At 43.1% G+C, this 16,009-nt stretch overlaps 1 protein-coding gene across 3 annotated transcripts in view; it reads right to left on the bottom strand.

The window, feature by feature from the left end:
* Positions 1-16,009, bottom strand: part of TIAM2 (TIAM Rac1 associated GEF 2) — a 238,380-nt gene that overhangs the window by 182,222 nt on the left and 40,149 nt on the right. The window contains exon 1 of one of the 3 annotated variants that reach the window (XM_052645854.1): positions 15,318-15,329. The exons of the other annotated variants lie outside the window; for them this stretch is intronic. The gene's annotated coding sequence lies outside the window, so the exon portion shown is untranslated. Of the gene's footprint in view, positions 1-15,317; positions 15,330-16,009 lie in introns of those variants that run through there. 3 annotated transcript variants of the gene reach the window in all.

Here is a 16,009-nt window from a genome sequence, read left to right as displayed (position 1 = left end):
TCAGAACAATACAAAATTTCTCTGTTTTATAAATTCTCAATATCATTTTTTTCAACCACACCCTTTTCTTTGGAATACCAGGATAAAGCCAAAAATAATCTGGCTACATTCAAACCCACAGAAAGGAAGGCTATTCTCAACAGATTCGGAGCTCCTCCTCCTCTCATCTTTTCAGAGACCAAAATAAAGCAAAGCAGCCTGCGATTCACCACTAACATGAAGTTTTATAAAGTTTCCCCGAAGTCTCTGGGGAAGGGGAGGGACTTTTTTTTTTTTTTTACGAACAGTTTTCTATTATCCAAAAGGCCGGAAACAGTAATAAAAGCCCCACTCGAATGATAATGGGGTTTGATTGATTTAGAGACCTTGTTTTTCACCTTTAATTTCAGATTCAAATTCCAGCTTTGTCTAAGAAGTGAAAATGAATCTGGCAAATCCATCCCAGTGCCCAACTGGCATTTGGACAATGAGCAATCTGGACCCTGAAATCTACATCAGAAAATCAGGGATCTGGCCAAGTTGAGAAGCCTGACTGGCGGCTGCCCTCGCCCTGGCAGTACAAGGTCTGTGCTCCCTCAGGATAATGCGTCCTGCCACAAAAGAAAGTGTGAAGCATGCTGCGATTTTTTGCTTTATTTTCACTTTCTTGATATGGAATAAACTCATATCGTTTTATTTCTGAAAGTTCCACTTCTACAAAAAGAAGAAATTAGGCTATTACTGAAGGTGATACAACTCAACAAGAAGAAACGCAGGACCCACTCTCCCTTCCGCTGCACGTGTTAAGCCTCATTAAATCTCTTCTTGCCTGACATTTGTACAAGTTGCTTCCAAGAAGTCCATCTGGTCACTTAAGCCCTGCTTTCAATGACAAAGGCTCCTAACAGCTTCATTAAAGGCCTGAGTGGCACTGAGGAATTCCCAGAGGTAATGAGATTCTTCTAATCTCTGATTGAAGAAGTATTTATCTAAGTCTGAAACAGATATGAAGACTAATCAGAGTGGGCGGAAAGATGAGAAAGTAATTAGCCAAAGAAGAGTATGCATCTTTTTTGACACAAGACTACCTCAAGGTCATAATTATCATGGAAATTTTATCCAATTCCTCAGAAAGTGCTTCTAAAATTTTATCAGGCAACAGTCTAGGCGAGAAATTAAAAGTTAATTGATTTTGGGCAAAGGTCACTTTGTCATGCTAAATTACAGTAGAAACGGTCATCTGGGAAGATGGTTAAAGTAAATGGGGACCAGAGTGAGTTTAAATGGAATAAACCGTTTTCCATCCCTAGGGGCTTTCTAATTACTTGTCCGGCTTCTGGATTTGACATGTCTTGCCAAATCTTTTTGCTTCCGAGGACAAAGGTCAGAGGTGGTGAGCGGTTCGCTCTGGACACTCCCTACTCTATTCCTCAACAAAGACAAGTTACATTAAATTAATGATGCTTAAGCTTCACGGCTCCTTCTAAAACCCTGGGGCGGGCCCCAACACATTTACAAGTACTCTTGTACAAGTTTTGGAAGAAAGATCTTTTCATCTTCTTTTTTAAGGAGAACCCCAAATTGTATAAGCCTGACATCCAACAAAACCTGGATTCTCCCAGACTGACAACCCCTCTCCTCTTCAGTGTTTCACCTCGTTACCCAACAGCTTCTGCAAATGTCAGCTGCTAAGTCACTTCAGTCGTGTCCGACTCTGTGTGACCCCATAGACAATAGACAGCAGCCCCCAGGCTCCCCCGTCCCTGGGATTCTCCAGGCAAGAACACTGCAGTGGGTTGCCATTCAGCAGCACACTATTCAGGACTCCGCTACGGCTGTCAGACTTCCCCTTCCAGACACGGCCCAGGCAAGACCTCAAGGACAGCCTTATTTCTTAGACAGGGAGGCGGGAGAGAAAAGAGGGAGACTTGATTATTGCTAAAGCAGATGAAAACAAAATTCTGGTGATCTCAACATTCTCATAGAACTGACCAGAACATTATTCTTCAGTTGAAAACTCAGTATATGTCAGTTTAACTCCCCATGGTAAACAGTGTACAAGGGGACATGGCTTTTTTTCCCATGAATTTTTTAAATGGTGGTAAATCATACACAGCAGAACTCACTTCACCTTACAAACTTTTTGGGCCAACCCAAAACTTCCTGTCTCTATGAATCTGACAACTCAAGGTACCTCATGCGGCTTCCCAGGTGGCGCAGTGGTAAAGAATCCAACAGCCAGTATTCTTGCCTGGAGAATGCCGTGGACAGAGGAGCTCAGCTGGCTACAGTCCATGGGGTTGCAAAGAGTTGAACACGACTGGGCAACTTAGCATGCACACAGCACAGACATGCAAGTGTGTGAAATTAAACAGTATCCGCCTTGTGACTGGCTCAATTCACTGAGCATAAGGTCTTCAAGGTGCACTCATCTTGTAGCAAACGGCAGAATTTTCTTCTTTAAGGTGGAATAAAACTCCATTGTCTGTATACACCACATGTTGTTTATTCATTTATCTGCCCGTGGACAGTTGGTGCTTCTACCTTTCAGCTGTTGTGAATAACACTGCTATGAATGTGGGCACACAAATACTTGTCTGAAGCCCTGCTTTCAACTCTTTTGAGTATATACTGAAAAATGGAGTTGCTGGATTATATAGTAACTCTACTCCACAGTAATGCTGCTCTATAGCAACTGCATCGTTTTACGTGCCCAGCAACAGTGTGAAAGTGAAAGAAAGTGAAGTCGCTCAGTCGTGCCTGACTCTGCAACCCCACGGACAGTAGCCTGCACCAAGCTCCTCCATCCATGGGATTTTCCAGGCAAGAGTACCAGAGTGGGTTGCCATTGCCTTCTCCAGGGAATCTTTCCAACCCAGGGATCGAACCCAGGTCTCCCGCATTTCAGACAGATGCTTTACCATCTGAGCCACCAGGGAAGTCCAGCAACAGTGTACAAGGACACAAAATTCTCCACATCTTCGCCAACACTTACGCTTTTGTGGCTTTCTGTTTTTGGTTTGGGGGGATTCTTTTTGGTAATACTATCCTGATGGGTGTGAAGAGGTATCTCACTGTGGTTCTGACTTGCATTTCCCTAGTAACCCGTGATGCTGAGCATCTCTTTATGTATTTAATGGCCGTTTGCCCATCCTTGAGTCCTCCGTACAGTTGTTGCTCAGTCACTAGGTCGTGTTTCACTCTTTGTGACCCCATGGACTGCAGCTCAGCAGGTTTCTCTGTCCTGCACACTCTCCTGGAATTGGCTCAAATCCATGTCCACTGAGTGGTGATGCTATCTAACCATCTCATCCTCTGCCACCCTCTTTTCCTTTTATCTTCAATCTTTCCTGGAGGAGGGAATGGCAAACCACTTCAGCATTCTTGCCTCCCTCCCCGACCCTCCTGCTGCCACTCCTCAAGACCAAGACAGAAAGATTCCATCTTCCCAGAGACTACTTAAGTTATCACAAACAGAATGCTGGTAGAAATATGAACAGTAAAAGGCATTCTGATGTGGTCTCAGACAGAGATGAGGAAAAGACAATCCTTATCATAAAATGACGAACAACTTGGATAAACTGTGCTCCTGTTTCAGTGTTTTGTGGTTCAATTTGGGAGCAACAAAATTGGACTTTTAGCTGGAGTGATTTCTAAGTAAATGATTGAAGGTACATCTTGACTGCTCCTGACGATTTACAGTAAAATGCAAGAGGTAAAAGACTCCCATGTTTACCATGGAATCGTTAAGCAAGAAAAGGAAGAAGGACTTAGGAGATCTGGAAAATTCTCCTCCTACCAATGTATTTTCTTTTATTTATTATTCATTTATTTGACTGCACCGGGTCTTAGTTGCAGCATGTAGAATCCTTTTTCAGTTGTGCCATGCGAATTCTCATTGCAGCATATGAGATTTAGTTTCCTAACCAGTGATCAAAACCTGGGCTTTCTGTACTGGCAGAATCTTAGCCCCTGGACCATCAGGGAAGGACATGCACTCATCTTCTCCTGCGAGAACACCAAAATCGCAACTAGCTGCTGAAAAACCATCAACAGGAGGATGTTGGAACCCACCGAGAAAAAGATACCCCACAGCCAAGGACAAAGCAGAAGCCACAGTGAGGTGGCAGGAAGGGCAAGATCACATTAAAATCAAATCCCATACCCGCCAGGTGGGCGACCCACAAACTGAGGAACAAGAATACCAAAGGAGTTCTCACACTGTTGCAAACATTCCAGGCCCCACATCAGACTTCCGATCCTGAGGATTTGGCAAAGGGACTAGGAATCCCAAGGGAATATGACTCTGAAGGACAGCAGGATTTGATTAGAGAACTTCCACAGGACTGTGGGAAACAGATTCTTGGAGGGTACAAACAAAGCCTCTCAGTCTATCTATAGTGCAAAAAGTGAGAACACTGAGGGAAGGTCAAGTCACCCTTTGATAAGGAGATTCTAGTATTGACCCTATCAAGACAGTGGAAGCACAATCTCAAAGACAATCCAGAGATCACCAGGACCTGTGATGAGCACAGGTCCTAAGGGCAGGGGCCCAGGGTGGGAGAGGAAAACATGGTCTCCTCCACCTATGGGGGCTTCCTAGGTGATGCAATGGTAAAGAATTCACCTGCCAATGCAGGAGATACAAAAGGCATGAGTTCAATCCCTGTGTGGGGAAGATCCCCTGGAAGAGGAAACGGCAACCCACTCCAGTATTCTGGCCTGGGAAATCCCATGGACAGAGGACCCTGATGGGCTACAGTCCATGGGGTCACAAAGAGTCGGACATGACTGAGTGCTCTTGCATACTATATATGCCTCCAGCTATATATCAAGGGACAGGGCTGGCTGGAGCCACGGGACAGCCATCTCAGCCCAGGAGAGCCTGAGGGCCCCAGCAGAGAGCCACCTGGGGGGCAGAGAATCCCAAAAGAAGGGCCCCAACAGACAGCCACTGCAGAGCCAACGTGCCAAGCCAGACCTGGGAGGCAGAGCATCAAAGAGGATTGCTCCCCAGCCTTAAGGTTGAAATGTTATGACATGATCACATGGACTTGTTACCCTTTTCTTCTTTCCTATTTCTCCTTTAGAACAAGAATGTCTACCCTTTGCCTATGCCACCATTATGTCTGAAAAGCACATAATTCGTTTGGTTTCACAGACTCACAGCTGAAGAGGAATTTGCCTCTCCATAGAATGGCACCTGAGTCTCACTCGTATCTGATTTACATGCTGTTTAGATGAGATTTTGGACTTAGACTTTAAAGCTGATGCTGGAAAGAATGAAAACTTCAGGAACTGTTGGGATGAATGAGTATATTATGCAGACAAGAAGGACATGACTTTGGGGAAGGGACAAGGGCAAATTTATGAATGAATGTTTGAGGGCCCCCCCAACTCATATGTTGAAATCCTAACCCCAAGATGATGGTATTAGAAAGCCAGGCCTTTGACATGTGGATAGGTGGTGAGGATGGAGCCCTTACAAATGGAATTAGTACACTTATAAAGGTCCAGAGAACTCTCACCCTTACATGAGGACAGGGAGGAGACAGCTGTCCATGGACTGGGAAGCAGGCTCTCACCAGACTTGGAATCTGCTGGTGCTTTGATCTTCAACTTTCAGGCCTTTGGAGCTTTATGAAATAAATGTTTAGGTCACCCAGTTATGGCATTTTGGTCACAGCCCAAACTAAGACATCACCTACTATAGCTGTCTACAACTCTTCATCTCATTCTTCCCAAGCCTTTCTCTAATGAACTGCACTCTCCTAAGCTCCATGCACAGCCTGGACAACCTCCACCTGGGCTCACAGACAAAAAGCCAAGAAATGACCATTAGACCCACTTAGAAGCAGCATCATGAAGGGTTTTCCAGAAAACAGAAGGGAAATTTTAATAAAGCAAGACAGCTCAGGCATCAAAATCAAGGCTTTTTCATCAAGGGATAGTAACTACACAACCTACAGAAATACCAGTAACGGTGCTCTGTTCCAATCTCATCGCAGTCCACGGACAGAGGCACATTTAGTGAAGGGCAGGCCGCCACACGCAGCCCAGCAGGAGGTCCTCACATCCAGGACCAGCCCAGGAGGTGACAAAACAGACAAGAACCTTCTGGTCACCTTATGCCCTCTTCATGCTCTCTAATCCTTCTGCGTGGGGTCAGGGGGGTCAGGAGAAGCAAATGTGAGCAGTACCCCTGAATCGTTGATGGGGTGACCCAGGGTGCACGGTGGCCTGGCTGCCTTTGGGCATCACTAAGCCCAGAAGAACCTGCATCCAATTTCCCAATTGCTTACAGCTCAGAAACAGTGTTCATACCCAAATCAGCTGCAATCAACCTTCTAAGTATTTGCTGAAAAAAAACACCTTACTGTTCTGGGTGCTACAGGGTATGAGAGTGATTTATGACATCTGCTTCCTATCAGCTTATATTTCAGATAGGAATATTATACATATATTGATATTATCTGTAGTAGACAATAATACATAATAGACTGTATATCACATATTATACATCACACGTCATATATAGGAGAACTAGATAACAGATTATATATTTTATTTAGATAATTGTTCAGTTCAATTCAGTCACTCAGTCGTGTCTGACTCTTTGCGACCCCATGAATTGCAGCACACCAGGCCTCCCTGTCCATCACCAACTCTCGGAGTTTACTCAAACTCATGTCCATTGAGTCGGTGATGCCATCCAGCCATCTCATCCTCTGTTGTCCCCTTCTCCTCCTGCCCCCAGTCCCTCCAAGCATCAGAGCCTTTTCCAATGAGTCAACTCTTCACATGAGGTGGGCCAAGTACTCAAGTTTCAGCTTCAGCATCATTCCTTCCCAAGAACACCCAGGACTGATCTCCTTCAGAATGGACTGGTTGGATCTCCTTGCAGTTCAAGGGACTCTCAAGAGTCTTCTCCAACACCACAGTTCAAAAGCATCAATTCTTCAGCGCTCAGCCTTCTTCACAGTCCAACTCTCACATCCATACATGACTACTGGAAAAACCATAGCCTTGACTAGATGGACCTTTGTTGGCAAAGTAATGTCTCTGCTTTTGAATATGCTATCTAGGTTGGTCATAACTTTCCTTCCAAGGAGTAAGCGTCTTTTAATTTCATGGCTGCAGTCACCATCTGCAGTGATTTTGGAGCCCAAAAATATAAAGTCTGACACTGTTTCCACTGTTTCTCCATCTATTTCCCATGAAGTGATGGGACCAGATGCCATGATCTTCGTTTTCTGAATGTTGAGCTTTAAGCCAACTTTTTCACTCTCCTCTTTCACTTTCATCAAGAGGCTTTTTAGTTCCTCTTCACTTTCTGCCATAAGGGTGGTGTCATCTGCATATCTGAGGTTATGGATATTTCTCCCAGCAATCTTGATTCCAGCTTGTGCTTCTTCCAGCTCAGCGTTTCTCATGATGTACTCTGCATATAAGTTAAATAAGCAGGGGGACAATATACAGCCTTGACGTACTCCTTTTCCTATTTGGAACAGTCTGTTGTTCCACGTCCAGTTTCAACTGTTGCTTCCTGACCTGCATGCAGGTTTCTCAAGAGGCAGGTCAGGTGGTCTGGTATTCCCATCTCTTTCAAATTTTTCCACAGTTTATTGTGATCCACACAGTCAAAGGCTTTGGCATAGTCAATAAAGCAGAAATAGAGGTTTTTCTGGAACTCTCTTGCTTTTTCCATGATCCAGCGGATGTTGGCAATTTGATCTCTGATTCCTCTGCCTTTTCTAAAACCAGCTTGAACATCAGGAAGTTCACGGTTCACGTATTGCTGAAGCCTGGCTTGGAGAATTTTGAGCATTACTTTACTAGCATGTGAGATGAACGCAATTGTGCGGTAGTTTGAACATTCATTCTTTGGCATTGCGTTTCTTTGGGACTGGAATGAAAGCTGACCTTTTCCAGTCCTGTGGCTACTGCTGAGTTTTCCAAATTTGCTGGCATATTGATTGCAGCACTTTCACAGCATTATCTTTCAAGATTTGAAACAGCTCACTGGAATGCCATCACCTCCACTAGCTTTGTTCGTAGTGATGTTTTCTAGGGCCCACTTGACTTCACATTCCAGGATGTCTGGCTCTAGGTGAGTGATCACACCATCGTTATTATCTGGGTTGTGAAGATCTTTTCTGTATAGTTCTTCTGTGTATTTTTGCCACCTCTTCTTAATATCTTCTGCTTCTGTTAGGTCCATACCATTTCTGTCCTTTATCGAGCCCATCTTTGCATGAAATGTTCCCTTGGTATCTCTAATTTTCTTGAAGAGATCTCTAGTCTTTCCCATCCTGTTGTTTTCCTCTATTTCTTTGCATTGATTGCCGAGGGAGGCTTTCTTATCTCTTCTTGCTATTCTTTGGAACTCTGCATTCATATACTTATATCTTTCCTTTTCTCCTTTGCTTTTCACTTCTCTTCTTTTCACAGCTATTTGTAAGGCCTCCCCAGGCAGCCATTTTGCTCTCTTGCATTTCTTTTCCAGGTAATTTTAGAAAATAATATATGTAAAATGAGGTTTCCCCAGTGGTTCAATGGAGAAGGCAATGGCACCCCACTCCAGTACTCTTGCCTGGAAACTCCCATGGATGGAGGAACCTGGTAGGCTGCAGTCCATGGGGTCACAAAGAGTTGGATACAACTGAGCGACTTCACTTTCACTTTTCACTTTCATGCATTGGAGAAGGAAATGGCAACCCACTGCAGTGTTCTTGCCTGGAGAATCCCAGGGACGGTAGAGCCTGGTGGGCTGTCGTCTATGGGGTCGCACAGGATCGGACGGACACGACTGAAGTGACTTAGCAGCAGCAGCAGCAGTGGTTCAAACCATAAAGAATCTGTCAGCATTGCAGGAGACCAAAGTTCAGCCCCTGGGTTGAGAAGATGCCCTGGAGAAGGGACTAGCAACCCACTCCAGTATGCTTGTCCTCCATGGACAGAGAAGCCTGGCAGGCTCCAGTCCATGGGGTCACAAAGAGTTGGACATGAAGGAGCAACTAACTGTACTTCTACTACATACATGTAATATGTAACAGAGGATCACATGTAGTCTATACATAATTAAAGTTTTACATATTATAAGAGATTATGTATGTTATATATGTAGTAGATTATATAACCCTATAAATATATATCTTTGTAAGTGGAAGCTGTAAATGTGTACTATGACAGTATGTGAAACTGAAGCTTGTGCAATGAGCAAATAAGGAAAGGAGGGAGAAACAGCCTGGTCCTGTATGAGTGCCACCTTCTTTCCAGAGAAGCACAGTTTGAAAATCCATGCTTTAAATTCTACCTATCAAAATGAGTCAATTTTTTCAAAACTTAACAGGACAAAAATAAAATGCTTAGGAATCAAGACATTCTATTGAGGTAAAGAATGCTATGGTATAATAAAGGCTGTAATTACATGAGAGTAAGTAGTTGGGAGCAGTTTTTTCTTTTCATTGGCTTCAGTAAGATCAGAATTAAAATCATATTTTTTTAAGTATACCCATACATTTCAAAGCCTAGAGGTTCTGTGGTAAAGAATCTACTTGCCAAGCAGGAGATGGCGGGTCGATCCCTGGGTCAGGAAGACTCCTTGGAGAAGGAAATGGCAACTCACTCCAGTATTCTTGCCTGGCCTGGAAAATTTCTTGGAAATACGAGCATGGCAGTCTATAGTCCACATGTTTGCAAAAGTCCACAATTTAGCGACTCAACAACAACAAAGTATACCTCAATAAAATTGTGTGTGTGTTTTCTTTTAAAGTACAGCCATCTTTGAGCAAGTTCCAATATCAAACTGCAGATTTACACAAAAGAAGTCTCCACTTCATATCAAGATCTCTAAATAGAGACAGATTTCCTACATCATTTAAACTATGATTCTAATTGCCATCAACCATGAAGTAAACTTGGAAATGGATCCTCTCCCAGTTGAACTCTGAGATGGCAGCATCTCGGGCCAACAGACTTGAGCAAAAGCCTCCCAGAGACCCTGGGCTACGACGCCAGACTCACAGAAACTGTGAAAATAACTAGCCATTTGCTACACAGCAATGGAAAAACAATCACAGAAAAAGAAAGAGAATTATTCCAGAAAAACATCTACTTCTGCTTCACTGACTACCCAATAGCCTTTGACTGTATGAATGAAACTGTGGAAAATTCTTTAAGAGATGGGAACAGACCACCTGACCTGCCTCTTGAGAAACCCGGATGCAGGTCAGGAAACAACAGTTAGAACCAGGCATGGAACGAGACTGGTTCCAAACTGGAAAAGGAGCATGTCCAGACTGTACACTATCATTCTCTGTATTTAACTTATATGCAGAGTAGATCATGTGAAATGCCAGCTGGATGACACACAGGCCGGAATCAAGATTGCCAGGAGAAATATCAACAACCTGAGATATGCAGATAGTACCACACTAATGGCAGGAAGTGAAGAGGAACTAAAGAGCCTCTTGATGAAAGTGAGAGGAGAGTGAAAAAGCTGGCTTAAAACTCAACATTCAAAAAATGAAGATCGCAGCATCTGGTCCCATCACTTCATGGCAAATAGATGGGAAAGCAATAGAAACAGTGACAGACTTTATTTTCCTGGGCTCCCAAACCACTGAGGATGGTGACTGCAGTAATGAAATTATCAGACCCCTACTCCTTGGAAGAAACACTATGACAAGTGTAGTGTATTAAAAAGCAGGGACATCACTTTGCCGACAAAGGTCTGAATAGTCAGGGCTATGGTTTTTCCAGTAGTCATGAACGGATGTGAGAAATGGACCATAAAGAAGGCTGAGCACCAAAGAACTGGAAGCTTTTGAATCATGGTGTTTGAGAAGACTCTTGAGAGTCCCTGGGACTGCAAGGGGATCAAACGAGTCCATCCTAAAGGAAAGCAGTCCTGAATATTTCATTGAAAGGACTGATGCTGAACTGCAATACTTTGGCCACCTAATGCAAGAAGCCAGCTCATCAGAAGAGATCCTGATGCTGGGAAAGATTGAAGGAAGGAGAAGGGGACGATAGACGATGAGATGGTTGGATGGTATCACTGATTCAATGAACATGAGTTTGAGCAAACTCTGGGAGATGGTGAAGGACAGCGAAGTCTGGCATCCTGCAGTCCATGGGATCGCAAATAGTGGGACAGGACTTGGCAACTGAACAACAACAACAATAGTTGCCCTTTTAAAAATTATCAAAATACAAGGCTTATATTTCTTTCAGTGTGCAAATTTACATTTCTGACTTTGAAATACTCTTTATCTTGTGGAACTGAATAGTTAACTTATGTTCTGTGAATGTTGCAAACAAAGAACTGAATTTAATAAAAGTTGATTCAAAGGAAAAAAAGAAGAAGAGAGAGAAGAGATCAGGGTACACAGACACACACCAGGCTGCGCCCATACAGCAGGAGGACCACGTGAGGATGGAGAAAACCAGGGAAAGCCTCAGTTGAAGCCGGCCCCGCCAGCTCCTTGATCTTAGAATTTCAGCCTCCAGAACAGAGAGAAAACATTTATGTTGTCTACACCAACAACGAAAACAAAACTGACTTCCGATAGGCCACACTTTAGGACACAAAATGTTGTAAGGTCACTGAAAGCAGATCTGATCATCTAGCCAAGGCAGAGCAGCTTGTTTTGGCATTGAGACCAAGATCACAACCTAGGCGGCCCGGGGACAAACTGCTGAAGAAGGCCCGGCATCACCAGGGTCAGGCCTCCTGAAGGTGGACCGAGGTGGGCACCCGCCACCACACGCCACCATTCCCAACTCACAGCAGCAAGTGAGTCGGGATCGCAGGAGCCGCAGCTGGCCATCCAGCTCCTGAGTCAGTGCCCTGGCGGCAGAGACGAGCGTGCAGCTGGCCAGGCCTGCGGCAGGGCCCTGGCTAGGCTGACACAGAGAGCCTGGGGGCCTTGCTCACCATTTGTAAGGGGGTCGGGGGTAAGAGTTTGTAAGGGGGTCAGGGTGGTATTTGGTGCAGAAGTAACACAGCGCTCAGCCTGACCCACTACCGTCCACCAAGGCAGGTTGGAGAATCCATGGTCTTTCCCTAAATGCAACATACAAACAATTTAACAAAAGTAACGCGTCAAATCAAAAAGGCTTACATTTCTTCTCATTACTTACATTTAGAGAAAAACAGACCAAATTTTTATCTTGAACACCTTCCAGGAAGCTACTTGCAACTGCCTTTCCCTAAGCTCTGCTGCTGTGAAAAACGCAGCTCACACAGAGGAATGGATGGAAGAACCACTGGTACATTTTTAAGTAGTCATGGAACATGACGTACACATATACATTAAATTTGAAATAGATTTTATTGACGCACCCCACACCTACCCAATCCTGGCGGCCTGTTTATGTTTCCCAGCTTTGTTTTCCACCTCTCCTTCTTCTCTAAACCTATACTTTCTCAAAACCGACTTTACTTTCCAATAATGCAAAACCTCCCCACACCTCCCCACCTTCACTACCTTCAGGAAGGGCGGGAGGGGGGAGCTCTGAAAACTAGAACAAACAGGAGAATATAAATAAGATCCTTCTCCTCCAGTGCCCCAAGCAACACTAGAGACAAGGAGGTCTGGAAATCAAAGAGAAGGCACAGAAGATGTGAGGTCAACGCTCACATGGAAATTCTCCCGGAAGTCTAAGAGCCCACTGTAGCATACAGCAAATATGCAATTTATAAAGTCCTTCATAAATAATATCTAAGTATTCTCAACAATCCTCTTTTTGAAGTCCTGCAACTGCTAAGTAGGGAAGCTAGGATGTAAACTCATACCTTAGTCTGAAAATATTTAGCATATCACTTTTGAAAGATCTGCAATCCATATCAGAATGCCTGAATAATCCATTTCTTCTCATTAAATGAATGGCAGTTAAAAAAAAAAAAGTACTGGTATCTGTAATCATATTTAGGAAACCAGCTAAAAATGAAAGAATGAAGATCAGAAGGTCAACTCCAGCCTTTGCTGGTGCCTGATATAGACACACAGCCCCATCCATCCAGGAGAGTGCTAAAAAAAATCTCAGTGACTCCTCATTCCAATATCTCAGAGCCCCTCTCAGGAAGTTCCTCATAATATAACCTATATCCCTCTTCCCTTAGTCCATTTCCTTCTGACCTCTGCACTTAGAGACCATATAACCCTCCTCCCATCATTCATAACACTTCCATTTACTCTACATTTCTAACGTCTAAGTTTAGGCTTTTTTAGTCTTACTCATAAAAATCACGTGGTTTGTTTTTTTTTTCCACACTAGCTTCTGACTTTCCCACTGCCATGTGACTCATTGTCAATGCTGTACTGAACAGAGAAGAAAGCAAAGGAAGCAGGCAGTCAGCCAGGGTTTCACTCAGCATTGTCCCTGCCTGTGCATCACATCTCCAGTTGGCCACAAGGGAAGACTGTTTAAGGCAAAGTGGAAACGCAGCGTTCTCTCCCTCTTTCTGCCATCTACTCAAAGGCAGGCGGCAATAAGAACAAAGAGCCTGTCTCTTAAACGCCAAACTTCTCATCTTAGGGACAAAGGAGAGAGGGCAGGGCAGGCAAAACCCGGTCCACACAGAACCAGCTGGCAGATGGCAGGTCAGAGGGCATCAGGGGGCTGAAATGCTTCTCACAACAGGTGGGTAGTCGGAAGGATGAGGAGGGCAAGAAGGCTTAATGCAGCTCAGAGCAGTTCGAGACTTCTCTGAAACTTGCTAGGATCCCTATTACACTTTAGGAAAATGCACCAAGCTCCCCAGTACGATGTGTGCCCTTTACATTTGAAGAAAAAGTTTTCCATGTGCCCTTTCCTTAGTAATTCAGCAAGAGAGAACACTCTCCAAACCAAGCTTCTCTTTTCTCCTATGGCTGGAGAAAAAGACTGCCTCTTTTGTTCCTAAAAGTAAAAATGGAAAAACAAAGAATTCCTTTGGGCCGGCTAGGTATCACAGAAGACAGGATAGACGACAAAGACCCAGCCAACCACAGCTTCAGATAAAGATGCAGAACCGTAATGGATACAGAAGTAAGGACTCGGAAACAAATCCTGAAGAACACAGAGAAAAGTATTCCTCCGTGCCGACCTACCACATCAGGGGAAAAGAGTATTTAGCTGTGGGTAAGAAGAGCGGGCTTAAATATTTTTTAGGACAATAGAGACCCAGAGAAATGATAGTTTTAATCACTGGAAAAAGATAATTGCAGTTATTTGACTAAGGGGAAAGCAAAGATGGTTAATATTCAGTTTACTTAGGACCCAATATATGCCACATATAGTGCCAAGCTTATCATTTAAGGCTCATGGTATTTGAGGTATGTGTCTTATTGCCCCCGTTTTAGACATGAGAAAAGTGAGCAATATTTACAATAAACAGTGAATGGAGAAAAATTATAGATAACAATTAGGTGAAGAAGGAATGGAGTTATAGCGAAGTCTTGCTTAAGGATGAAAGCAAAACTCTTGGAATAAAGCCCTGAACAACTAATAATTTATTTCAGAACTCAAAAGAATTTTAGAGCTAACAGGGACCAACTCATTTTTGTTGGGGGAAAAAAAAAAGGACAGAATTATGTATTTCAACACAAGTCTTTCCCTCCCCACCCGCCAACACTTTTTTCACTCAGCATCGTGTTAACAAAAGTTTGCTGAGTACGTAGTATACTCTAGAGCATCTTTAAAATTCTAATTAATCATCTCCCTTAACTTTCCACCTAAAAGACCTAATTAAGGCACACTCTGTAGACAGTTATTCCTTCCTTCACCTGCCCAGATAAATCTACAAAAACAAATAATAATAATAATCAACAATTTAACACTGAACATAAGCTCCAAGTTCTAGGAAAATTACAATTCTAACTACAAAAATGTTCTTATTTTTACAAAGTACATTCTTGTTACCATCATAGCCTTCCAAAGGTCACCTACACCAATCAAGCAAGGTCTGTGTATATGACCTTGTCCCAGAATTAACCACGGTCCACTGAATGGTCATTTGTATTAACAAGATTCACGTTTTAACATATGATTCTGATGAGGAGAACGTTCAGGCTGTTCCAGAGGCCTCTTTTGGGTCTAAATCCGGTTTAATTTTCCTAATAATGAAAAAAGGGAGCTAAACTCCAAATTTCTCAGCTATTACAATTCCAGTGATGCTCTTTATACGTGCACAGAGGAATAACACAGTATTTGCAACATTCCAAAATTATTCTCTCTCCTGATTTATTTAAATCATGAGCAGAAAGATTTGATGCCAAGAATAAAATGTTAGCCAAATTAAATTTGCATCATTTGCACACCCATTCAGCAAATGAAGAATTAGCACCTACTATTATCGGCTCATTTCTTCCAAACCATATTTTATCTTTTTTCTTCCTTCATCGGTGACAGTTTCTTTGACCCCTGCCAGTTTCCCTGAAATACAATTTTAAACTTCCTTAAATTTCCTTACAGAGGATTTTGGCTTTGTTATTGTCAGTGGAGATTCTCTAAATATTTAAAATATTGATTCATAATTAGCTAATAAAAATGTTTTTAAATTTATTTTTTAGAAGTCTTCATAATGAAGAGCATATACAAAAACATTTACAGATAACATCACACTTAATGGTGAAAACTAAATGCTTTCTACCCAAGAACAGGAACAAGGCAGCATTATCTTCTTGGAGGTGCTAGCCAATATGATAAGGGAGGAAAAATTGGTTAACTAACTTAGCCAGAATTCAAACATGGGACTCTCAGACTCCATTACACTCTGAAGCAGAAACTCCATGAAAAGAAAGAACTCTAAAAAAGGCTTTTTTTTTCTTTACACACTGAGTTGTAGGAGTGTAAAAGAAAGTGAAAAGTGAATGTGTTAGTTGCTCAGTTGCGTCTGACTCTTTGCGACCCCATTGACTATAGCCTCTATCCATGGAATTCTCCAGACAAAAACACTGGAGTGGGTTGCCATTCCCTTCTCCAAGGGATGTTCCTGACCCAGGGTTCGAACGCAGGTCTCCCACATTGCAGGCAGATTTTT

This window comes from Budorcas taxicolor, chromosome 9 (genome assembly GCF_023091745.1).
Source record: "Budorcas taxicolor isolate Tak-1 chromosome 9, Takin1.1, whole genome shotgun sequence".
In the NCBI taxonomy this organism is placed as follows: Eukaryota; Metazoa; Chordata; class Mammalia; order Artiodactyla; family Bovidae; genus Budorcas; species Budorcas taxicolor.
This window is presented reverse-complemented; position numbering and strand designations above follow the sequence as displayed.